The following is a 26,367-nucleotide window of genomic DNA, read 5'->3' as shown; positions in this document are numbered from 1 at the left end:
TGCAGCAGCAGGCCATTCAGCCCTTCGAGCCTGCACCGCCATTCAAAGAGTTCATGACTGAACATGAAACTTCAGTACCCACTTCCTGCTTTCTCGCCATAACCCTTGATCCCCCGAGTAGTAAGGACTTCATCTAACTATATATATATATTTAGTGAATTGGCCTCAACTACTTTCTGTGGTAGAGAATTCCACAGGTTCACCACTCTCTGGGTGAAGAAGTTTCTCCTCATCTCGGTCCTAAATGGCTTACCCCTTATCCTCAGACTGTGACCTCTGGTTCTGGACTTCCCCAACATTGGGAACATTCTTCCTGCATCTAACCTGTCTAAACCCGTCAGAATTTTAAACGTTTCCATGAGGTCCCCTCTCATTCTTCTGAACTCCAGTGAATACAAGCCCAGTTGATCCAGTCTTTCTTGATAGGTCAGTCCCGCCATCCCGGGAATCAGTCTGGTGAATCTTCGCTGCACTCCCTCAATAGCAAGAATGTCCTTCCTCAAGTTAGGAGACCAAAACTGTACACAATACTCCAGGTGTGGCCTCACCAAGGCCCTGTACAACTGTAGCAACACCTCCCTGCCCCTGTATTCAAATCCCCTCGCTATGAAGGCCAACATGCCATTTGCTTTCTTAACCGCCTGCTGTACCTGCATGCTAACCTTCAATGACTGATGTACCATGACACCCAGGTCTCATTGCACCTTCCCTTTTCCTAATCTGTCACCATTCAGATAATAGTCTGTCTCTCTGTTTTTACCACCAAAGTGGATAACCTCACATTTATCCACATTATACTTCATCTGCCATGCATTTGCCCACTCACCTAACCTATCCAAGTCACTCTGCAGCCTAATAGCATCCTCCTCGCAGCTCACACTGCCACCCAACTTCGTGTCATCCGCAAATTTGGAGATACTGCATTTAATCCCCTCATCTAAATCATTAATGTACAATGTAAACAGCTGGGGCCCCAGCACAGAAACTTGCGGCACCCCACTAGTCACTGCCTGCCATTCTGAAAAGTACCCGTTTACTCCTACTCTTTGCTTCCTGTCTGACAACCAGTTCTCAATCCACGTCAGCACACTACCCCCAATCCCATGTGCTTTAACTTTGCACATTAATCTCTTGTGTGGGACCTTGTCAAAAGCCTTCTGAAAGTCCAAATATACCACATCAACTGGTTCTCCTTTGTCCACTCTACTGGAAACATCCTCAAAAAATTCCAGAAGATTTGTCAAGCATGATTTCCCTTTCACAAATCCATGCTGACTTGGACCTATCATGTCACCATTTTCCAGATGCACTGCTATGACATCCTTAATAATTGATTCCATCATTTTACCCACTACTGAGGTCAGGCTGACCGGTCTATAATTCCCTGTTTTCTCTCTCCCTCCTTTTTTAAAAAGTGGGGTTACATTGGCTACCCTCCACTCCATAGGAACTGATCCAGAGTCAATGGAATGTTGGAAAATGACTGTCAATGCATCCGTTATTTCCAAGGCCACCTCCTTAAGTACTCTGGGATGCAGTCCATCAGGCCCTGGGGATTTATCGGCCTTCAATCCCATCAATTTATAACAAATAAGAAATTAAAATTCCAAAGACAGCCAAAGTCAGCTCCTGCCTGAATTCAAAAGCGACCCAACTGAAAGGAAGTGTGTGTTAATGTGGCATTTAAATAGGAGCCAGCAGTGGCTCCAAATGTGAATCATGTGTTCATCACAAGGGGAAATGCCAGCGTTGGGCTGTCCTGAGGATCTGCTAATGAGGCCAGCAGTTGGCACGTTAACGTTGACTTTAGCAACTCTGCAGTGGGGAAGGGCAAGGCAGCCAGGGTTCCCACACTAAATGACTAACCCATGGTCCCTGCCGGAAAGTATGTGTGTGTGTGTGTGGACACTGGCAGAGGACCAGGATCAGGCTTGGCGACAAGGCCGATAGAGTCAAGAGCCTGACAACACCCAGTGTCTGGGATTAGGTGAATAATGGGGAGAGGTTCTGGAAAGTGCGGCGCTCAGGATCAGAACTGAAAATGAAGCAAGGCAGCTCCTGCGCAGGTTTCCCGGGAGTCGGGTAATCCGGCAGTGAAAGGGAGGCGGGAGCGGCCCAATCCACAAGGTAAGTGCATGTTCCAGCACTGCTTCTGGGGCAAGAGGGGCAGGACTGCACCCTCCGCCACCACCTACATCGATTGCAGCCTCTCCCCACCCCGCCCCCCCGCCCGATCGTGTCCTCTCTCTCCCCCCCCTCCCCCGCCCAATGGTGGCCTCTCTCTTTCTGCCCCCTGCCCAATCGTGGCCTCCCTCTCTCTCCCCCCCCACCCAATCGTGGCCTCTCTCTCTCTTATCCCCCCATCGATCGTGGCCTCTCTCTCTTCCCCCACCCAATCGTGGCTTCTCTCACTTCCCCACCTCCCCCCCCCCCACTGCCGGATCGTGGCCTCTCTCTCTCCTCCGCCCAATCGTGGCCTCTCTCTCTCTCTCACAGACCCGCCTAATCATGGCCTCTCTCTCGCCGCCGTACCTGCCCAATCATGGCCCCCCTCTCTCTCCCCCCCTACCCTCCCAATCGTTGCCTCCCTCTCTCTCACCTCCACCCTCCCAATCGTTGTCTCTCTCCCTCTCTCCCCCCCACCCGCCCAATCGTCTCTCTCTCTCTCTCCCCCACTCGCCCAATCGTGGTCTCTCTCTCGCTCTCACTCTCTCTCCCCCTATTATGAATGAATAAAAAGTCTGACTGGATACTGTGAACTCAAAGTAAAGTGTGACCTTAGACTTTTACTGCAGGTGTCCAGAGTGCCTCTCCAGCCTGGGAGGCCTCCTTAAGTACCTGTGCTCCCAAGGGATTGTGGGATCCCTTGAGACTCCAGAGGATGAGCCATCTGGTGGCTGTACAAGGTTACATATATAACAACACTCCCCACAAAGTCAACAGTGTAACTATTTACAAGGTGAGTCGATCTGGGGGCCTTCTTGCCGTGATTGATCGTCTCGGTACAAATGACGCTGGTATTGGTGAATTATCTGTTGGGCCGTCACTGGGCTACTGTGCAGCTGGCCTTGCTGAGCTGCCTAGTATGGTGAGTCCTGCTGGGCTGCTGCGGATGATGGGTTCTGCTTCGTGGCCAACCGCGGTGTCGGTTGGCACTGGTGTGTATGTTTGGGGGGGGGGGGGGGTCAAAGCAGGTAGGGTCCAAAGTGGATTGCTCAGTGAATCTGAGTTTGATTTGGTCCAAGTGTTTCCAGTGAATGAGTCCATTTGAAAGTTTGACCCGAAACACCCTGCTCCCCTCTTTGGCCACAACAGTGCCAGGAATCTACTTGGGACCTTGTCCATAATTTAATACGAATGCAGGATCATTGATTTCAATTTCGCGTGATACATTTGCGCTATCATAATATGTACTTTGTTGAACAGGAAGAGAGCAGGCGGCTTCATGTAAGTCAGGGTGAACTAACAAGAGCCTTGTCTTAAGTGCCCTTTTCATGAGCAGTTCAGCAGGTGGAATCCCAGTGAGCGAGTGGGGTCTCGGGCGGCAGCTAAGTAGGACTCAGGATAGGCGAGTCTGCAGTGAGCCTTCAGTTACCCTCTTCAAGCCCTGATTGATAGTTTGCACTGCTCTTTCTGCCTGACCATTGGATGCTGATTTGAATGGGGCAGATGTGACATGTTTGATCCCGTTGCGGGTCATGAATTCTTTGAATTCGGCACTGGTAAAACATGGCCCATTGTCGCTCACACGGACATTGGGTAGTCCGTGCGTGGCAAACATGGCCCGCAGGCTTTCAGTGGTGGCAGCGGACGTGCTTGCCAACATTATCTCACATTCAATCCATTTGGAGAACGCATCTACAACCACAAGAAACATTTTACCCAAGAATGGGCCTGCATAGTTGACATGGATCCTAGACCACAGTTTGGAGGGCTAAGACCATAAACTTAGTGTCGCCTCCCTGGGTGCATTGTGCAACTGCGAGCATGTGTTACATCTGTGCATGCAGGACTCTTAAGTCCGCATCGATACCGGGCCACCACACGTGGGATCTGGATATCACTTTCATCATTGCGATGCCTGGGTGGATGCTGTGGAGGTCACTAATGAAGGTATCTCTGCCCTTCTTGGGGACCACTACTCGATTGCCCCACAGAAGGCAGCCTGCCTGTAGACATTTCATATTTGCGCTACTGGTACAGCTTTATCTGTTCCTGCATTTCCACTGGGATACTGGACCAGCTCCCGTGCAGCACACAGTTTTTAACTAGGGCAAGTAAGGGGTCCTGGCTTGTCCAAGTTCTAATCTGTTGGGCTGTGACAGGTGATTGCTCACTCTCAAATGCTTCCATTACCATGACTAAATCTGCGGGTTGTGCCATTTCCACCCCCGTGGTGGGCAATGGCAGCCTACTGAGAGCATCGGCAGAGTTTTCTGTGCCTGGTCTGTGGCGGATGGCATCTGTTATAAATGAAGAGACCTTTGTGTGTGTTAATGCAGGTGAGGCCCTTCGATGATTCCTCCAGCTCCTGCGTCATGTAGGCCAAGGTCAAGTCCAGATTCGTGAACATCTTTCCTCCCACCAGCCTGGCAAAAAGCCGTCGGACTTTGGTAGTGGGTATTGATTCTGCAGGGAGAAACGATTGATAGTTACTTTGTAATCACCACAGATTCTGACTGTGCCATCTCACTTGAGGATTGGAACGATCGGACGGGCCCACTCATTGAATTCGATCAGCGATATGATGACCTCTCTTTGCAGCTGGCCTAGCTCGATCTCTACCCTTTTTCTCATCATGTACGGTACTGCTCTTCCCTTGTGATGGATGGGTCACACCCCTGGAATTAGATGGATCTGCATTTCTGCTCCTTGGAACTTCCCGATGCTTGGTTTGAACAGTGAAGGGAACTTGTTTAAGACCTGGGCACACGAAGTGTCGTCAGCGGACAAGAGCAGGCGGACGTCGTCCCAGTTCCAGCGTATCTTTCCCAGCCAGCTCCTGCCAAGCAGCGTGAGACCATCGCCCGGTACCACCCAGAGTAGTAGCTTGTGCACCGCGCCATCGTAGGAGACTTTTACAGTAACACTGCCGATTATGGGAATAATTTCCTTCGTGTAAGTTCTCAGTTTTGTGCGGATTGGAGTCAAGACTGGCCTTGAGGACTTGCTGCACCACAATTTATCAAAAGTGTTTTTGCTCATAATGGGCTGGCTCGCGCCCGTGTCCAGCTCCATTGACACCGGGAATTCATTTAGTTCAACCTTCAGCATTATCGGGGGACACTTTGTGCTAAATGTGTTCACCCCATATACCTCTGCCTCCTCAGTCTGAGGCTCTGGTTCGGGATGATCTGCCGTGGATCTGTTCATCCTCTGCTACATGGTGGTTTGCAGGATTAACAGGATTTGCAACTCGCCTGCACATACATTGGAGGTGTCCCATTGTTCCACAGCCCTTGCAAACGTACCCTTTGAAGCAGCATGAATGGAAATGATGCAGCGCCAACAAGGTGTTAATGGCCTTACATTCATCACCCTTGATGATGGACTCTGAGACATCTGCGGACGTGCAGCTGCAGGCGTGTGGAGCCTGCCCTGTACGTTGCGATGTGAAAACAACATCACTTTGTTCACAGTACTTGCAGCAGCACTTGCGTGCTGAGAGATTGGCTCAGTATTGTCACTGGTGGCAATGAACGCCGGGGCTATTGCTATGGCCTTACTCAAGGTTGGGGTCTCTACAGTCAAAAGTTTGTGAAGTATCATTTCATGGCCAATGCCAAGTACGAAAAAGTCTCTGAGCATGTGCTCCAAATGTCCTTCAAATTCGCAATGTCCTGCAAGGCGTCTTAGCTCAGCGATATAACTCACCACTTCCTGGCCTTCAGACCTTTTGTAGGTGTAGAACCGGTACCTCGCAATCAAAACGCTTTCCTTTGGGTTCAGATGCTCCCAGCCAAGTGTGCATAAATCATTGTACAATTTCTCTCTGGGTTTCGCTGGAGCAAGCAGATTTTTCATGAGGCCATATGTTGGTGCCCCGCAGACGGTGAGGAGAATTGCCCTTCGTTTCGCAGCGTTCGCTTATCCTTCCAGCTCGTTGGCCACGAAGTATTGGTCGAGTCGCTCCACGAAGACTTCCCAATCATTTCCCTCCAAAAATTTCTCCAGGATTGCCACTGTTCTCTGCATTGTTGGGTTTGTCATCTGTATCTCGTCGCCAGTTGTTATGTATGAATAAAGAGTCTGACTGGATACTGTGAGCTAAAAGTAAAGTGTGACTTTAGTCTTTTATTGCAGGTCCCCAGAGTGCCTCTCCAGCCTGGGAGGCCTCCTCAAAGTACCTGTGCTCCCAAGGGATTGTGGGATCCCTTGGGACTCCAGGGGATGAACCCTCTAGTGGTGGTACAAGATATATACAAGGTTACAAATATAACACCCCTCACCCGCCCAATCGTGGCCTCTCGCTCTCTCTCTCCCCGCCGCCCGCCCAGTCATGGCCGCTCTCTCCCCCACCCGCCCAATCGCAGTCTCTCTCTCTCTCTCTCTCTCTCTCCTGCCCGACCAATCGTGCCCTCTCTCCCCGTCCACCCACCCAATCTTGGTCTCTCTCTCTCTCCCCCCCACCCGCCCAATCATGGCCTCCCTCTCTCTCCCCACCCACACAATCGTGGCCTCTCTCTCTCTCCCCCAGCCACGCAATCTTGGCTTCCCTCTCTCTCTCCCCCACTATCAATCTCCGATTACATCCTTCCTTCCTGATGGTCTCACGCTGCACTATCAGAGGGGCAGTACTGAGGGAGCGCTATACTGTCGGAGGGGCAGTACTGAGGGAGCGCTGCACTGTCGGAGGGGCAGCACTGTGTGAGCGCCGCACTGTCGGAGGGGCAGCACTGAGGGAGCGCCGTATTATCGGAGGGGCAGTATTGAGGGAATGCTGCACTGTCGAAGGGGCAGTACTGAGGGAGCGCCGCACTGTCAGAGGGGCAGTACCGAGGGAGCACCGCACTGTCAGAGGGGCAATACCGAGGGAGCGCTGCACTGTCGGAGGGGCAGTTCTGAGGGAGTACGGTATTGTCGGAGGAGCAGCTGAGGAAGAAAGGCACTGTCCGAGGGGCAGTACTGAGGGGCGCTGCATTGTTGGAAGGGCAGTATTGTGGGAGCGCTACACTGTCGGAGGGGCAGTAGTGAGGGAGCGCTGCACTGTTGGAAGGGCAGTACTGAGGGAGTATGGCACTGTCAGAGGGGAAATACTGAGGGAACGCTGCACTCTCAGAGGGGAGCTACTGAGGGAGTACGGCACTGTCGGAGGGGCAGTACTGAGGGAGCACTGTACTGTTGGAAGGGCAGCACTGAGGGAGTGCTACACTGTCGGATGGGCAGTACTGAGGGAGTGCTGCATGGTCGGAGGTGCAGTACTGAGGGAGCGCTGCACTGTCGGAGGGGTAATACTGAGGGAGTATGGCACTGTCAGAGGGGCAGTACTGAGCGAGTGCTGCAATGTCGGAGGGGCAGTACTGAGGGAGTATGGCACTGTTGGAGGGGCAGTACTGAAGGAGTGCTGCACTGTCGGAGGTGCCGTCTTTCAGATGAACATTAAACTGAGGCCCCGCCTGCCATCTCAGGCCGACTTAATAGAACCTACGGCCACTCCTTATTCCTACATTCCTTGTCCATTTTTCTTTCCTTTCTGTTTCCTTATCTTGTTCTTTCATTGCCCGCCCCCCCACATGATGTGAATTTAAATCCTACACCACAGCACTGGTTCCTCTTCCAGCGAGGAAGAGGATTGTAAATTCAATGCGCCAATTGATAGGCCACAAATGTTACCTGCCAAATGTCAACCCAAGCCTAGATGTAGTCCAGGGTCTGCTGTGGAAATCACAAGTGAACAGCCCCATTTCTGACATTATGATGGAGGGAAATTCATTGATGAAGCAGCTGCAGATGGTTGGGACAAAGGAACGAAGCATAATGTCCCAGGGCTGAAATGATTGTCCTCTGACAACCAAAACATCTTCCTGTGTGTTAGGTATGGCCTCAGCTACAGGCCATTTACCTAATTTTGTTGAGGCTCTTTGGTGCCATACAGATTGGAAAGCTGCCTTGTGTCCATGTTTGCATCAAGGCTGTTATGACATCTGGAGCAGAATGGCTGAAGTGGAAACTCAACGGAAAGAGAGGTGGTTATTAATGTGTAGGTGTCGCTTGATGGCACTACAGATGAATCCTTCTATCACTACTGATTGGAAGGAGACTGTCCAGTACAGTAACCACGAGGCTAATGGTTATGGGACTAGACTAGCAACCCGTCATGAGTTCAAATCTCCCAATGGTGCCAATAGTTCAATACAAGCTCTGCATTAAAAGGTTTCTCTTCTCATGAATTAGTAATTAACTAACTCTACGAGTTAATTATTGGAATTGATTTTGCTGAACAATGCAATATTGTGCTTTGCATTTAAGCACGTAGGACACCTCCCCATCTGTCGATGGTCTTCAAGCTATTTCTATCTTTCCTTTCCCCTTAAAGGAGTAGTTATCCAGTCTCCAGGCCTGGAACGTGTCACAGAGGGTCACACGGCGCGGCTACAGTGCACCATGCGGCACTCCAGAGTGAGTGACACCGATGTGCACTGGTACCGGCAACTACCGGGGCAAGATATGGAGTGGGTTTTAACACATAAGGCAAGTGGCAGCACACGAGGAAGCCGAGGTTCCACTGACCGTCTCCAGCCTTCCAGAGACACCTCCAATAACAGCTTCATTCTGACAGTCACAGACGTGCAGCCCAGTGACACTGCCGCCTATTACTGTAAAGTGTGGGGAGATATCAGTGGGAGCAGCTCAATGTAACCAGTAAGTACAGTTCACATTGTAATATTATATCTGCGTCTGACATCACCTTGTGGATCAGGGCTGGTAAAGGTCCAATATTTGATGGCAAATACCTTATTCTGTTAGTCCAGTCCCTTACATGTCCCTCTCACTTTCACAGATCCTAACGTGCAAATGGATGAAGACCTGAGGATTGTCTGGATCAGTGTGGGGGCTGTGCTGGCACTTACTCTCATTGCTGGAGCTGCTCTTGTCTTCTGTATCAGACAGGCATGGTTCGGGAAACTGCAATCCTGTACGTTTAAATAAATATTTCACGGTAACTACCACATCTGGATCAGCTGCCCATAGTCATTGAAGGGATAAGAACAGAAAATACTGGAAACACCCTGCAGATCAGCAGCAACTGTGCAGCGAGAAACAGAGTTAACGTTTCAGGATGATGACCTTTTGTCAGAACTGGAAGGGGTTAGAGATGGACAGTTTTTAAGCAAGTACACAGCCAGGGAAAGATGGGCATTCATAGGTGCTGTGAGTATTTCCAGCGTTTTCTGTTTTTATTTCAGATTACCAGCATGCTTAGTATTTTTCTATTGTTTGAGTCATTGAAAGGTGAGAGTATTAGTGAATTCAAGAGGGAGCTGAGTAGATTCTTTTGGTGAAAGAAGTGTTTTGGGCTATGGACGACAGTACAGTTTGGGTTTTTGTGAACTTTGGGACCACCCAATGGACTGCAATGGCCTTTCCCCAACCTCCATGTTTCCGTGTTCCTATCTACACTCGGTGTTGGTGACATTCTGTGATTTCCTTTACAGCCCTGTCTGTCCACACTGCCACTACATTGCAAGCACCCAATTATAAAAATACCTCTCTTCCCGGACGCTCACAAGTGAGTCGAGTTCGTTTGCCCAGTGCCAGCCTTTTGTTAATGTTCTGGAGTATTTAAAGCATTAGGGCCTAGAAATTCGATGACTTTGAATCCATTTTACAGGCATAAAACGGGCGCCAAAATGTCCAGTGTAGTGGTCAAGCAGCACGTGTACATTCCACGTTGGGTGTGCGCCGCCCACCATATTGGTATAGGCATCAAAAGAGGCATCCAAGGCCCACGTCTGAAACAGCCATTAGTCCTTTGCATTTGCAAATCAGGGGCCGAGTGCCTGGTTGATGCTTCCTTTACCAAACTGGTTTGCCTGAACACAGCTGGCACCAGGCCGGCTGCATTCAAGAAAACCAGGTCTTCCTGCGGCCTAACCAGCGCCCCTCAATGGAGCCGCTGGAGGCCACCAGCAAAAGGGCAAGTTTAAAATAAATGCTTTCATGAATGTGGAGCCGACAGGTGCAGGAGTGCTCCCCCACCCACCTGTCCAGATTCCCCCCTCTCCCGGGCACATCCCCTTCTCCCGAGACCTATACCTGATGCAGTAACCACAAATTCAAATACTCTTCAACCGACAGGTGTCTGCAGCTCGTCGGTTTGGTGTAAATGAGAAGCCCGATATTGGGTGAGCTTTGGGCCTGTCCGTTCCAGCACAGAGATCGTTCTCTAGACTTGAATGTGGAGGCTCAGTCGTTGAGTATGTTCAAGACAGAGATCGATAGATTTTTGGATATTAAGGTAATCGAGGGATATGGGGATAGTGCGGGAAAGTGGAGTCGAGGTACAAGATCAGCAATGATCTTACTGAATGGCGGAGCAGGCTCGAGGGGCCAAATGGCCGACTTCTGTACCTAATTCTTATGTTCTTATGTTGAACACACAACCTTCTGATTCAGAGATGAGAGTGCTACCAACTGAGCCAAGACAGACACTTAGATTGTTGAGAGACACTAAAGTACCAAATATGCTGTTGCCTAAAGTGACCTATCTGGATTTCTTGCTTTCCTTTTTTCAGGTTTCCCAGAAGCCCAAGGAGTTGAGATCTGCCAACAGAGAAGCATGTACCTCCAGAAAATACCAAACTAGACGCTTCATTTCAGGACAAAGCAAGACTGAACAAGTGCTAGAGAAACACCAGCATTGCCTAGAACAGAAGGATCAGCAACTTCAACCAACACAATGGACTCACCAGCATCAGTCGGCACCAAGAGGTCACCAGCACCAATCATCACTGAGGCGCTTTTTACCCTTTAAGAATTTAGCACCACCAACCAGCAACAAGACTTTATTGGCACCGACTGGTTCTGAACTCTATGCAAACCAAAGACAGATTAAACCTCATCTCTCCAAGGAGGTAACTATCAGGCCGGTAACATAGGACTCCCTTCATACAGAGAACTCCCAATTCCCACCACTGCATTGGTCCAAATACACAGAACTATTTGTTGGGAACGTGGTCTCAATATACAAGCTCTGCAGATCCTGACCAGAGTAGAGCCCTTACTCTGCATCCTGCATACAACACTTCTGCTGGCTTGAGGTTTTTCATGCCCACATCCCTTGAGACCATAGTGTCAACATCTTACCTTAAAAGGAAGCCCAATGAAGCCCTTATACAGTACACTAGTTGAAACACTGAGTTTTTCCAATTCGAGTCATAGAATAGTTAAAGCGCAGGAGGCCATTCGGCCCATTGAGCCTGTGCTGGCTCTCTGGAAGAGCACTTAAGCTCGTCCCACACAGCCGCCCGTTCCCTGTAGCCCTGCAATTTTTTTTCCTTCAGGTCCTTATCCAATTCCCTTTTGAAAACCATAACTGAATCTGCCTCCACCCCCCTTTCAGGCAGCGCATTCCATATCCCAACCACTCGCTGCGTAAAAAAGTTTTCCCTCATGTTGCCTTTGGTTCTTTTGCCAATCACCTTAAATCTGTGTCCTCTGATTCTCAGCGCTCCCGTCTGCGTTGCAGCCCTTGGAACAGCGGTAGGTATGAAGACCTGCAAAAAAGGTAAGTTACAGTTTTTATTTTTAAATTATTTTCGATAGCTAAGTGTCTTGTGATTTTTTTTATTCTTTTGCAATTTTTGGGGGTGTTTTCCACCCTCCCTAGGCCCAACTCGTAGCGGTATCGGCCTCGGAGAAAAGTTGCAGCAAATTTGCGATTTGCGCCACGAATCCTTGTGCAACGCCGATTTTTACCCCTGGGCGCATTTTATCCTGAATGTTAGGCCTCGTAGCAGTAGCAGAGTCATAGCGGTATTAAAACAAAATTGAATTTCTAACCCTTAGAGTATTGCGTACAGTTCTGGTCGTCATATCATAACAAGGAAATAAAGAGGCACTGGAGAGGGTGCAGAGAAGATTTACAAGGATGATACCAGAAATGCAAGGTATACCTATCAAGAATGAATGAACAGATTAGGTCTCTTTTCTCTTGAAAAACTTCGGCTGAGGGGTAGTCTCAGAGGGCTTTAAATTTATGAACGGTTTTGATAGAGTGGATAGAGAATGTTTCCACTTGTGGGTAAGAGCATAACTAGAGGCCATCAATATAAGATAGTCATCAAGAAATCCAATAGGGAATTCAAAAGAAATTTATTTACCGAGAGAATGGTGAGAATGTGGAAATCGCTACCACAGGGAGTGGTTGAAACGAATAGTATCGATGCATTTAAGGGGAGGCCAGACAATCATATGAGGGAGAAGGGAATAGAGGGTAATATTGATAAATTTAGATGAGGAAAGACGGGAGGAAGGTCGAGTGGAGCATAAACGCTGGCATGGACTAGTTGGGCCAAATGGCCTGTTTCTGTGCCATATATCCGATGTAATCCTATGTCATGTCTTTATGGGGGCAACATCAGCAGCTATCACAACTGCCCTTGGACAGGGTTTATTTTGAACAGGTAGAACACATGCTGTTTTAAGTGAAACAAGCAGAATATATGTGCTTTGTAGATGAAAAAGCAGAATCCATTTTAAAAGCCACTCTCACTCACCTGACAGACTGGGGCTCAGCTGCAGGCTTATTACACCCTGCATCGGGCACCGAACTCTACAGCATCTGCTATATTCGCAGTGACGTTCAGGCCCAAGGAGCATGTGAGCCACCTCAGGCTTCAGAGGAGTGATGGAGCAGATATTGCCATTCCACCTATGGCCCACGGAGAAAGCTGCCTGTACCAATCTGTAGCCATGTGGAGAAGTATCACGGCAAATATCAGAGAGAGTTACTCTCTTCATTTCAGAAGCCTGTCTCACAGATTAGATCACACCACCCATTGCAGAGTTCTCAGATGAGACAGACAAGCTACATGGACTCAGTTAATGGATTCAGTCTGATTCCAAACATTTGTTTTAAATTACAGAAATCAAGTGATCTTTAAGCGGATTCCAACTCGATATACATGGTAACTATATCAAATATAGTAATTCAAACTAAGTTAGTGATTGATGCCAATATAGCAATTCATGTCAATATAATGAGTTAAGCCAAATCAAACCAACCCTTCAGAATAAAATGTTAATGGATTGCATCTACCTTTTGTTTCAGAATTTTGATCCAGTCTTAAGTCAGTACAAAAATAACCCCGTCGACAATCAAACCTGGAAAAGCTGTTGGTCCAGATGGTGTTTACCCCGAAGCACTGGGACCCAAAGCGAAGAGATGGTTAATCTCCTTCTTCTCTGAGGTACTGGCAACCGGTAAAATTCCACCGGTTTGGAGGGAGATTAAATTAATTGCCCTCCTGAAGCAGGGGAAGAACGCTTGTGAAGCCTCCAGCTACTGCCCAATCTCCTTCCTCTGTACTAGTTATAAAGTGCTGGAGAGGCTGTCCATCACCGAAGTGACTCTTACCAGTTGTTTACAGAGAATGGAGGCTTACTTCCACCGATGGCAACTTCGGACAAATCAAGAGACTGACACCTCCTCATTCCACCTCAACACCCATCAAGTCTCCTTTTGCAGCACTGAGGTAAACCATGCCCAAAACCCTCCTATTTAGGAGTCAAGCTTGATTGCATTCAGTCAGTAATTACATAAATAAATAAAATCTGGAATAAAAAGCTAATGTCAGTAATGGTCACCATGAAACTCCATGATTGTCGTAAAAACCTAAACTAATGTCCTTTCGGGAAGGAAATCTGCCGCCCTTACCCGGTCTAGCCTATATGTGACTCCAGTCCCACAGCAATATGGTTAACTCTTAACTAGGCTCTAAAAACAGTAATAATAATAAAACCGGACAGACCACCCAGCATCTACCTCAGCACCAGCTTCAGACACGACAAAGGAACACCCAGCCCAGCCAACCCTCAAAGTCCTTCTCACTAACATCTGGGAACTTGTGCCAAAATTGGGAGAGCTGTCCCACAGACTAGTCAAGCAACAACCTGACAGTTATACTCACGGAATCAAATCTTTCAGCCAATGTCCCAGGCTCCTCCATCACCACCTCTGGGTATGTCTTGTCCCACCGGCAGGATAGAACCACTTGTGGTGATGGCATAGTGGTATACAGTTGGGAGGGAGTGGCCCTGGGAGTCCTCAACATTGACTAAGGACCTCATGAAGTCTCATGGTTTCAGGTCAAGCATGGGCAAGGAAACCTCCTGCTGATTACCACCGACTGCCCTCCCTCAGCTGATGATCAGTACTCCTCCATGTTGAACACCATTTGGAATAAGCACTGAGAGCAGCAAGGGCACAGAATGTACTCTGGGTGGGGAACTCCAATGTCCATCACCAAGAGTGGCTCGGTAGCACCACTACTGACCAAGCTGCCCCAGTCCTGAAGGATATTAAATTATTTAAATGGGGAGAGATTACAAAATGCTGCGGTACAGAGGGATCTGTGGGTCCTTGTACATGAAACACAAAAGGTTATAGCATGCAGGTACAGCAAATAATTAGGAAGGCAAATGGAATGTTGGCCTTTATTGCAAAATGGATGGACTATAACAGTAAGGAAGTCCTGCTACAACTGTACAGGGTGTTGGTAAGACCACGCCTGGAGTACTGCGTACAGATTTGCTCTCCTTATTTAAGAAAGGACATACTTGCATTGGAGGCAGTTCAAAGAAGGTTCACGAGGTTGATTCCTGAGATGAAGGGATTGTCACATGAAGAAAGGTCGAGCAGGTTGGGGAATAATGAGGGAAATAGAATGGACACAGTTGAGGGCCATGTTAACCATGATAGAGGGGCATCCATGGTTGAGGAAAAAGAAAGAAATAAAGGATCCAAAAAATCTTAGATGTAGGAAGCAAAGTGTATTAATGGCCAATGGGTGTTTTTGTGACTGGAAGGCTGTTTCCAGTGGAGCACCACAAGGCTCAGTACTCAGTCCCTTGCTTTTTGTGGTATATGTCAATGATTTGGACTTTAATGTAGGGGGTATGATTAAGAAGTTTGCAGATGATACAAAAATTGGCAGTGTGGTTTGTTATGTATGGAGAAAGAGTCAGGCTGATCACTGTGAGCTCAAAGTAAAGTGTGACCGTAGTCTTTTATTGCAGGTCTCCAGAGTACCTCTCCAACCAGTGAGGCCTCCTTAAATACCTGTGCTCCCAAGGGTTTATGGGATCCGCTGGTGGCTGTACAGAGTAATTACAAGTTTACAAAAATAACACTCCTTCCCAAAGTCAATAGTGTAACTATTCACAACGTGAGTCGATCTGGGGCCCTTCTTGCCCTGGTTGATCGTCTCGGTGTGAAAGCTGATATTGTTAAATCATTTGTTGGGCCCTCGCAGGGCTGCTATGCAGCTGGCCTTGCTGAGCTGCCTGATGTGTTGGGTTCTGCATCGTGCACAACCGTGGTGCCGGTTGCCGCTGGTGTGTATGCTGGGGGGTCAAAAAAGGTAGGGTCCAAGGTGGGTTGCTCTGGATAGTCCGTGAATCTGAGTTTGATTTGGTCCAAGCGTTTCCGGTGAATGAATTCATTTGAAAGTTTGACCCGAAACACCCTACTCCCCTCTTTGGCCACGACAGTTCCGGGAAGCCACTTGGGACCTTGTCCATAATTCAATACAAAAACAGGATCATTGATTTCAATCTCGCATGACACATTTGCCCTATCATGGTATGCACTTTGTTGAAGCCGCCTGCTCTCTACCTGTTCATGTAGATCAGGGTGAACTAATGAGAGGCTTGTCTTAAGTGCTCTTTTCATGAGCAGTTCAGCAGGTAGGATCCCAGTGAGCGAGTGGGATCTCGTGCGGTAGCTAAGCAGGATGCAGGGTAGGCAAGTCTGCAGTTACCCTCTTCAAGCCTTGCTTGATGGTTTGCACTGCTCTCTCTGCCTGACCATTGGATGCTGGTTTAAACAGGGCAGATGTGACATGTTTGATCCCGTTACGGGTCATGAATTCTTTGAACTCAGCACTGGTAAAACATGGGTAAAACATTGTTGCTCACCAGGACATCGGGTAAGCCGTGAGTGGCAAACATGGCCCGCAGACTTTCAGTGGTGGCAGCAGACATGCTCGCCGATATTATCTCACATTCAATCCACTTGGAATCCGCGTCTACAACCAGAAGGAACATTTTACCCAAGAATGGACCTGCATAGTTGACGTGTACCCTAGACCACAGTTTGGAGGGTCACGATCATAAACTTAGCGGCGCCTCCCTGGGTACATTGCTTAACTGCGAGCATATATTGAATCTGTGAATGCAGAACTCTAAGTCCGCATCAATACCGGGCCACCACACGTGGGATCTGGCTATCGCTTTCATCATTACGATGTCTGGGTGGGTACTGTGGAGGTCAGTGGAGGTCTCTGCCCTTCTTGGGGACCACTACTCGATTGCCCCACAGAAAGCAGTCTGCCTGTATAGACATTTCATCCTTGCGCTTCTGCCATGGCTTAATCATTTCCTGCATTTCCACTGGGACACTGGACCAGCTCCCATGAAGCACACAGCTTTTGACTCGAGATAATAAGGAGTCCTGGCTTGTCCAGGTTTTGATCTGCCGGGCAGTGACAGGTGATTGCTCACTCTCAAATGCTTCCATAACCACGGCTAGATCTGTGGGCTGCGCCATTTCCACCCCCGTGGTGGGCAATGACAGCCTACTGAGAGCATCGGCGCAGTTTCTGTGCCTGGCTTGTGGCGGATGGCGTAGTTGTATGCGGATAACGTGATAGTCCATCTCTGGATGCGGGCCGATGCGTTGGTATTTATCCCTTTACTCTCGGAATACAGGGATGTAAGTGGCTTATGGTCAGTTTCCAATTAGAATTTTAGCCCAAACAGGTATTGATGCATTTTCTTTACCCCATAGACGCACGCAACGCTTCTTTTTCAATCATGCTGTCGGCTCTCTCAGCCTTAGACAGACTCCTGGATGCATAAGCAACCGGTTGCAGTTTCCCGAAATCATTGGCTTCTGCAGTACCCAACCGACGCCATATGGCGCCGCATCACATGCCAGTACCAAACACTTACATGGATCATACAACACAAGCAATTTGTTGGAGCATAACAATTTTATCGCTTATACAAAAGCATTTTCTTGGCTTTTGCCCCAAACCCATTCGTCCCCTTTCCATAGTAAGACATGCAGTGGTTCTAACAGTGTGCTGAGACCCGGTAAGAAGTTACCAAAGTAGTTCAGGAGTCCCAGAAACGACCGCAGCTCCGTCACGTTCCGTAGCTTCGGTGCGTTCTCGATTGCCTCCGTCTTCGCGTTGGTGGGCCTGATGCCGCCTGCCGTGATTCTCCTTCCCAAGAACTCCACTTCAGGCACCAGGAAAATGCACTTCAAGCATTTTAACCTGAGCCCCACGCGGTTGAGTCGACTAAGAACCTCCTCCAGGTTCTACAGATGCTCGTCTGTGTTCCGACCTGTGACCAAGATGTCATCTTGGAAGACCACAGTGTGTGGGACCGACTTCAGTAAGCTTTCCATGTTTCTCTAGAATATCGGCACCGCTGATCGGATTCCAAACGGGCATGTGTTATAAACAAAAAGACCTTTGTGCGTGTTGATGCAGGTGAGGGCTTTCGATGATTCCTCCAGATCCGACGTCATGTAGGCTGAAATCAGATCCAGCTTCGTGAACGTCTTTCCTCTCGCCAGCATTGCAAAGAGGTCGTCGGCCGTTGGTAGTGGGTATTGGTCCTGCAGGGATCAACGATTGATAGTTACTTTGTAATCGCCAGATTCTGACGGTGCTGTCTCCTTTGAGGACTGGGACGATAGGAGTGGCCCTCTCGTTGAAGTCGATCGGTGAAATGATGCCCTCTCTTTGCAGTGGTCTAGCTCGATCTCTACCCTTTTTCTCATCATGTACGGTACTGCTCTCGCCTTGTGATGGATGGGTTGCGCCCCCGGAATTAGGTGGATCTGCACTTTTGCTCCTTGGAATTTCCCGATGCCTGGTTCGAACAGCAAAGGAAATTTGTTTAATACCTGGGCACACGAAGTGTCGTCAGCAGGCGATAGCGCTCGGACGTTGTCCAAGTTCCAGCATGTCGTTCCCAGCCAGCTTCTGTTGAGCATGGTGGGACCATTGCCTGGTACCACCCAGAGTGGTAGCTTGCGCACTGCTCCATCACAGGAGACCTTTACGGTTGCACTGCCGATTACAGGAATAAGTTCTTTTGTTTAAGTTCTTAGTTTCATGCAAACTTGAGTTAAAACTGGCCATGAGGCCTTGTTGCACCACAATTTTTCGAAAGTCTTTTTGCCCATGATGGACTGGCTCACGCCCGTGTCCAGCTCCATTGACACCGGGAGTTCATTTAGTTCAACATTCAGCATTATCGGGGGACACTTCATGGTAAATGTGTGCACCCCATGTACCTCTGAATCTTCGGTCTGAGACTCTGGTTCGTCGTGATCCTCCGTTGATCCGTCCTCCTCTGCAACATGGTGGTTTGCAAGTTTGACAGGATTTACAGCTCACCTGCACACTCGTTGGAGGTGTCCCATTGTTCCACAGCCCTTGCAAACGTACTTTTTGAATCGGCATGAATGGAAAAGATGATTACCCCCGCAGTGCCAACAAGGTGTTAATGGCCTTGCATTCATCACCCTCGATGGTGGACTCAGACATCTGTGGACGTGCAGCTGCAGGTGTGTGTGACCTGCCCTGTACATTACGATTCAAATACAACATCGCTTTGTTTACAGAACTTGTAGCAGCACTTGTGTGCTGAGAGATTTGCTTGTACTTGTAGCAGCACTTGTGTGCTGAGAGATTTGCTTCGTATTGTCACTGGTGGCAATGAACTCCTGGGCTATCGCTATGGCCTTACTCAAGGTTGGGGTCTCTACAGTCAAAAGTTTGCGAAGTATGGTTTTCGTGGCCAATGCCAAATATGAAAAAGTCTCAGAGCATGTGCTCCAAATGTCCTTCAAATTCGTAATGTCCTGCAAGGCGTCTTAGATCGGAGACATATTTCGCCACTTCCTGGCCTTCAGACCTTTTGTCGCTGTAGAACCGGTACCTCGCCATCGGAACGTCTTCCTTCGGGTTCAAATGCTCTCGGACCAGTGTGCACAAATCATCGTACGATTTCTCTGTGGGTTTCGCTGGGGTGAGCAGATTCTTCACGAGGTCATACGTTGGTGCCCCAGACGGTGAGGAGGATTGCCCTTCATTTGGCAGCGTTCTCTTCTCCATCTAGCTCGTTGGCCACGAAGTATTGGTCGAGTCACTCCACAAAAGTTTCCCAATCATCTCCCTCCGAGAATTTCTCCAGGATGTCCACTGTTCTCTGCATCTTTGGGTTCGCTATCTGTATCTCGTCGCCAGTCGTTATGTATGGAGAAAGAGTCAGATTGAACACTGTGAGCTCAAAGTAAAGTGTGACCTTAGTCTTTTATTGCAAGTCTCCCGAGTGCCTCTCCAACCTGTGAGGCCTCCTTAAATACCTGTGCTCCGAAGGGATTAAGGGATCCCTTGGGACTCCAGGGGATAAGCACTCTGGTGGCTGTGGAGTAAATACAAGTTTACATATATAACATAGTTGATAATGAAGAAGGAAGTTGTAGACTTCAGGAAGATATCAATAAACTGGTCAGGTGGGCAGAAAAGTGGCAAATGGAATTCATGCCGGAGAAGTGTGAAGTAATGCATTTGAGGATGGCCAATGCAAGGGAATACGCAATAAATGGTAGGACACAAGGGTGTAGAGGAACAGAGGGACCTAGGTGTGCATGTCCACAGATCACTGAAGATAGCAGGCCAGGTGGTTAAGAAGGCACACGGAATACTTGCCTTTGTTAGCCGAGGCATAGAATACAAGAGCAGGAAGGCTAGGCTTGAACTGTATCAAACACTAGTTAGGCCACAGCTGGAGTACTGCGTGCAGTTCTGGTCACATTACAGGAAAGATATGATTGCACTAGAGGCTTCAGAGGAGATTTATGAGGATGTTGCCTGGACTGGAGAATTTTAGCTATGAGAAATGATTGGATAGGCTGGGTTTGTTCTCATTTGGAACAGAGGAGGTTGAGAGGAGACCTCATTGAGGTGTATAACATTTTGAGGGGCCTGGATATAGTGGAGACCAAGGAACTATTTCCCTTGGTTGAGGAGTCAATTACGAGCGGGCATAGTTTTAAGGTGGTTGGTGGAAGGTTCTGAGGGGATTTGAGGGGAGGCTTCTTCACTCAGAGGGTTATGGGGGTCTGGAACTCAATGCCCGAAGGGTGGTGGATACTGTTATGTATGTAACTCTTGGCAACCTGTATCATACCACCAGCAGAGGGCCTACCTGTTCGGAGTCCCAAGGAATCCCAGCATCCCTTGGGAGCACTGTATATAAGCAGGCCTCCCATGCTGTACCGACACTCTGGAGTTTAATTAAAGGAGCTAGGGTCACACTTACTCATTGCATACAGTACTCAATTGTATCACTTTCTTATGAGCGTAACAGATACAGAAACCTTCACCACATTTAAAAGGTGCTTGGATGGGCACTTAAAAGTGCCGTAATCTGCAGGGTTACGGAACTACAGCTGCTAAGTGGGATTAGACTGGATAACCTCTTGTTGGATGGCGCAGATAAGATGGCAAGTACTGCAGGGAATCGAATATGGCCAGGGTGATCTCCGAGACAAGTTTCGATCGCCTGGATGGGTCGGAGAAGAATTTCCCCAGATTTCTTTTTCCACAATTGGCCTGGATTTTAAAATCTGGTTTTTGCCTCGCTCAGGAGATCACCTGTCTCCGGTTGGGGTGGGATATAGAATGTTTCGGTGAAAGGGGTGTCGTGGTTGTGTGGGGGTGGACTGGTTAGGCTCTTTAAATTTTCCACATTGTTCATAAGTATATCTGTAACCTTCAGGGCTGCTGACCGAGGGCCGTGTGGCTCTTTGTCGGCCGGCACGGACACGATGGGCCGGAATGGCCTCCTTCTGTGCTGTAGATTTCTATGTTTCTATGTAAAAGAGCAATGGCTTGTCAACAGGTTTGTTTGGCTGTTTAGAAATGCATCAGTGTCCAGTAAAGCTCTAGGAGAAAGCTCTGCCCACCTGGGGCTCGCTTGCCGTGTAGGAGTTCCAAGTAGAGCGTTTGATTTGGGAGTCTCGTGTCGGGTATGCGAACAATGTGGCCCGGCCAAAGGAGCTGGTCGAGTGTGGTCAGTGCTTTGATGCTGGGGATGTTTGCCTGGTCGAGAACACTGACATTGGTGCGTCTGTCCTCTCAGGGGATTTGCAGGATCTTGCGGAGGCATCGCTGGAGTTACTTCTCCAGCGATGTGAGGTGTGTACTGTATATGAACCATACAGGAGGGCGGGTCTCGCACCCTCTCATCAAACTACAGTACGTGGACGACGCTTGTGTCTGCGCACATTCAGAGGCTGAACTCCAAGTCATCGTCAACATCTTCACCGAAAAGCATTGGCCTTACACCAACCTGACCCCACAACACAGCACTGCCCCCTAGTCATCAAGATCCACGGCCCGGCCCTGGACAACGTGGATCACTTTCCATACCTCGGGAGCCTATTATCAAGCAAGGGCAGACATCGACGACGAGGTTCAACACCGCCTCCAGTGCAACCGTCGGCCGCCTGAGGAAGAGAGTGTTCGAAGATTAGGCCCTCAAATCTGGCACCAAACTTATGGTCTAGTGATAGTGATTGTTTCAAGTCTACCCCCGCCTCCCAACACACAATAGCTCAATTATCAATTATTGGGATGTTTTTAGTGTCCTCTACTGTAAAGTCCGATACAAAATATTTGTTCAAAGTCTCTGCCATTTCCCTGTTTTTCCATTATTAATTCCCCAGTCTCATCCTCTAAGGGACCAACGTTTACTTTAGCTACTCGTTTCCTTTTGACATACCTGTAGAAGCTCTTACTGTATGTTGTTATATTTCTTGCTAATTTATTCTCATATTCTACCTTCTCCATCTTTATCCCTGCAGCACTTTGCAATTTTTCTCCATTTAAATTATAATTTGCTTTTAAAAAAAAATTCTGCCAGTGGATAACCTCACACTTTCCCACATTATACTCCACCTGCCAAATTTTTGCCCACTCAGCCTGTCTATATCCCTTTGCAGATGTTTTGTGCCCTCCTCACAACTTGCTTTCCCACCCATCGTTGTATCATCAGCAAACTTGGCTTCATTGCACTCAATCTCTTCATCCAAATTATTATTATAGATTGTAAATAGTTGAGGCCCCAGCACCGATCCCTGCAGCACCCCACTAGTTATTGTTTACCAAACGGAAAATGACCCATTTATCCCATCTCTCTGTTTTCTGTTAGTTAGCTAATTCTCTATCCATGCTAATATATTATCCCCAACCCCGTGAACTTTTATCTTGTGCAGTAATCTTTTATGTGGCATCTTATCGAATGCCTTCTGGAAATCCAAATACACCACATCCACTGGTTCCCCCTTAACCACCCTGCACATTACATCCTCAAAGAACTCCAGCAAATTTGTCAAACATGTTTTTCCTTTCATGAAACCATGCTAACTCTGCTTGATTGAATTATGCTTTTCCAAATGTCCTGCTACTGCTTACTTAATAATGGACTCCAGCATTTGGCCAACGACAGATGTAAGGCTAACTGGTCTATAGTTTCCTGCTTTCTGTCTGCCTCCTTTTTTAGATAGGGGCATTACATTTGCAGTTTTCCAGCCTCTGGGACCTCCCCACAATCCAGGGAATTTTGGTTAAATTACAACCAATGCATCCACTATCTCTGCAGTCACTTCTTTTAAGACCCTAGGATGCAAGCCATCAGGTCCAGGGAACTTGTCCACCTTTAGTCCCATTATTTTACTGAGTACTTCTTCTTTAGTGACAGTGATTGTTTTCAATTCCTCCTGATAGCCCCTTGATTATCCATTATTGGGATGTTTTTGTCTTCTACCATGAAGTATACTGTACTGCGCTTGCTTCTGCGCACACTCTGAGGCCGAACTACAAGCCATGGTCAACACCATCATTGAGGCTACGAAAGCATGGCCTTGCACTAAACATCCGTAAGACAAAGGTCCTCCACCAACCTGACCCCGCCACATAGCACTGTGCCCCAGTCATCAAAGTCCACGGCACGGCCCTGGACAACGTGGACCATTTTCCATACCTCGGGAGCCTATTATCAGCAAGGGCAGACATCGATGACGAGGTCCAACACCGTCTCTAGTGCACTAGTGCAGTCTTCAGTCGTCTGAAGAAGAGATTGTTTGAAGACCAGGACCTCAAATCTGGCACCAAGCTTATAGTCGACAGTGAGGTAGCGATACCCGCCTTCCTGTATGGCTCAGAGACGTGGGCTATGTACAGTAAACACCACAAAGCGCTGGAGAAATACCACCAACGATATCTCCGCAAGATCCTGCAAGTCCCCTGGGAGGACAGATGCACCGTCAGTGTTCTCACTCAGGACAACATCCCCAGCATCGAAGCACTGACCACACTCGACCAACTCCGTTGAGCGGGCCACATTGTCCGCACGCCAGACACAGGATTCCCAAATCAAGTGCTCTACTCGGAAGTCGTACACGGCAAGCGAGCCCCAGGTGGACAGAGGAAATGTTTCCAGGACACCCTCAAAGCCTCCCTGATAAAGTGCGACATCCCCACTGACACCTGGGAGTCCCTGGCCAAAGACCAGCCGAAGTGGAGGAAGAGCATCCGGGAGGGCGCTGAGCACCTCGAGTCCCGTCGCCGAGAGCGTGCAGAAACCAAGCGCAAGCAGCGGAAGGAGCGTGCGGCAAACCAGTCCCAGCCACCCTTTCCTCCAACCACTGTGTGTCCCACCTGTGGCACAGACTGTCATTCCCCAATTGGACGGTTCCGTCACCTGACAACTCAGTGTTAGAGTGGAAGCAAGTGTCCCCCGATCCCGAGGGACTGCCTGTGATGGTGATGATGTGTTGTATACACGCGCTGTCTCCTGTTACCGTCCATGGTCCACAGGTGGCTCAATGTCACTTCACTTCCCCACATTGTTGTCACAGCTCGAATACAAGCGATCATATTGGGATGTGGGTTGAAAGGATTGGCCCCACGTTCTCAGCCAGGACTGTGAGCCTGTGTGCTGCAGGAGGGAAGATGGAGTTGTCCCGGGAACTATTGGCATTGGCCGCAGTTACTGCCCTGACTGGGGAGTGTTGGAGGGAGTTTATCCCCGCCCCGCTCACTGCCTCCTCCAGCCCACTGCCGCCACACACTCCCCCCCCCGCACCACCTCGGCCCCTGGAGCCCACTCCCCCCTAACCCCATCCATCCATCCCCCGCCCGGGTCCGCCCCCCGCTCACTGCAGGCCGGCCCCGGCCCCGGCCCCGGCCCCCAGCCTCTCCCCGCCCGCCCGGGCCCGGGCTCAGCCTCCGCTCACCGGCCGCCATCGCCTCCAACCGCGGCGCCGCTCCGCTGTTCCCGCCTCATCCACTCGCCATTCTGATTGGTCCCCAGCGCCGCGCGGGGCGGGGCGGGGCGGGGCCGGTGGGCGGGGCCCCCGCGCGGGGCGGGGCGGGGACGGTTGGGCGCGCGGGAAGTTTGAACCGGATGACCCAAATATACAAACAAACCATTTGTGGTCAATCACAGCATGAGAAGGAATAGAAGCGGGAAATCAAATCAATGAGTTGTGTGCAGCAACAATCCTGAAAGGAAGTGTGAGCTTGGACAGATAAACAAGGGCAAGGAGCAGCTTTAAATACGGCCAAAAGATAAAGTCTGTCAATGCTGGGAGTGTGGGGCTTACTGAGGGAATGAGAAACAATGGTGGCACGGATTTAACAGCACTGACAAACCTGGCTGGGAATTGTGCAGGAGTGCAACATAAACATCAGATTGCAATGTTTTCAGGAGGGGCAGAACAGGAGCAAGAGTGCAAGACAGGGTGAAGGAGGGAATAGATTCTGCAGGGAGCTGATGTGCACAAAAAATAAGTTCAGACAAAAAAAGACAACAGCAGAAAAGAACCGAGATACAAGGAAAGTTGCGGGGGACCTCTCTACTCTACACCTTTTAGGCTCTCCCTAAAACCTACCTCTTTGACCGAGCTTGTGGAGCGCCTTGGGACGTTTTACATTAAAGGCACTATATAAATACAAGTTGTTGTTGTTAAGGAGGAACGAGGTAGAGAGGCGGAGAGGTTTAGGCAGGGAGTTCCAGAGCTTGGGGCCAGGCAACAGAAGGCACGGCCACCAATGGTGGAGCGATTATAATCCGGGATGCTCAGGAGGGCAGAATTAGAGGAGCGCAGACATCTCGAGGGGTTGTGGGGCTGGAGGAGATTACAGAGATAGGGAGGGGCGAGGCCGTGGAGGGATTTGAAAACAAGGATGAGAAGTTTGAAATTGAGGTATTGCTAAACTGGGAGCCAATGCAGGTCAGCGAGCACAGGGGTGATGGGTGAGTGGGACTTGGTGCGAGTTAGGACACGGGCTGCTGAGTTTTGGTTGACCTCAAGTTTACGTTGCCAATGGAGATGATAAATAGGAGGGGGCCAAGGATAGATTCTTGGGGGGAGGGAACCAGAGTTAACGGTGCAGGAGTAGGAAGAGAAGCTATTCTCTGGCAACGGTTAGATAGAAAAGATTGAAACCAGGTGAATGCAGTCCCACCCAGCTGGTCAACGGTGGAGAGGGTTTGGAGGATGGAATGGTCAACCATGTCAAAGTCTGCAGACAAGTCAAGAAGAACAACACAAAGACATTACGGTTACAATGTACAACGTCACAGGAGATTGGCTAATTTTTAAAAAGACCCTTGTCTTGTGCAATGAGGATTGGGCGGATTGTACACTGGGTGTCAGCTCACAACAGCAGTTTTACACAAGTTGAAAATCTTACGTATTTGATTCAATGTATATTTTAACCTGTTGATGTTAGATGAAGAAACCAGATGTGAATTGGTTTGCCTGGGCCTATCATAGCTACTGCTGATTGCACATCTTAATTTGTAGTTTTTGGAGCTTCGTGTTTTGGTGTTTTTCATTCCTGCTTGTTACCTGCTGATTCTCACGTTCTCCACCTGTGCAGTTGTGATCTGTTGGTGGTTGATGAATATGAAATTTAATCCTATCGGCTGGGAGAACTTTGCATATGAGAACGTGTGACAGCCAAAGTGTGACACAGGAAATGTGACAGTCAAACAGGAAATGCATCCTGTGCACCATTTTTAATAGGTTGCCAGTGGATGTCCTGTGTT

The 26,367-nt window shown here is 48.9% G+C and overlaps 1 protein-coding gene across 7 annotated transcripts in view; it reads right to left on the bottom strand.

Annotated features, from left to right (window-relative positions):
• The window catches only part of LOC139272925 (uncharacterized), a 304,924-nt gene extending 280,298 nt beyond the window's left edge, over positions 1–24,626 (bottom strand). For 3 of the 7 annotated variants that reach the window (XM_070889040.1, XM_070889042.1, XM_070889047.1), the window contains exons 1-2: positions 24,548–24,626; positions 11,643–11,717 (exon numbers count right to left, since the gene is read on the bottom strand). The gene's annotated coding sequence lies outside the window, so the exon portion shown is untranslated. Of the gene's footprint in view, positions 1–9,071; positions 9,135–11,642; positions 11,718–21,600; positions 21,623–21,680; positions 21,721–23,969; positions 24,330–24,547 lie in introns of those variants that run through there. The other 4 variants (XM_070889041.1, XM_070889044.1, XM_070889043.1 and 1 more) reach the window with 4 other exon arrangements.
• Positions 24,627–26,367: the final 1,741 nt, after the last annotated feature.

The sequence above is a fragment of the Pristiophorus japonicus genome, chromosome 9 (genome assembly GCF_044704955.1).
Source record: "Pristiophorus japonicus isolate sPriJap1 chromosome 9, sPriJap1.hap1, whole genome shotgun sequence".
Taxonomy (NCBI): Eukaryota; Metazoa; Chordata; class Chondrichthyes; family Pristiophoridae; genus Pristiophorus; species Pristiophorus japonicus.
The sequence above is the reverse complement of the archived record's forward strand: the minus strand, read 5'-3'. Positions and strand labels throughout refer to the sequence as shown.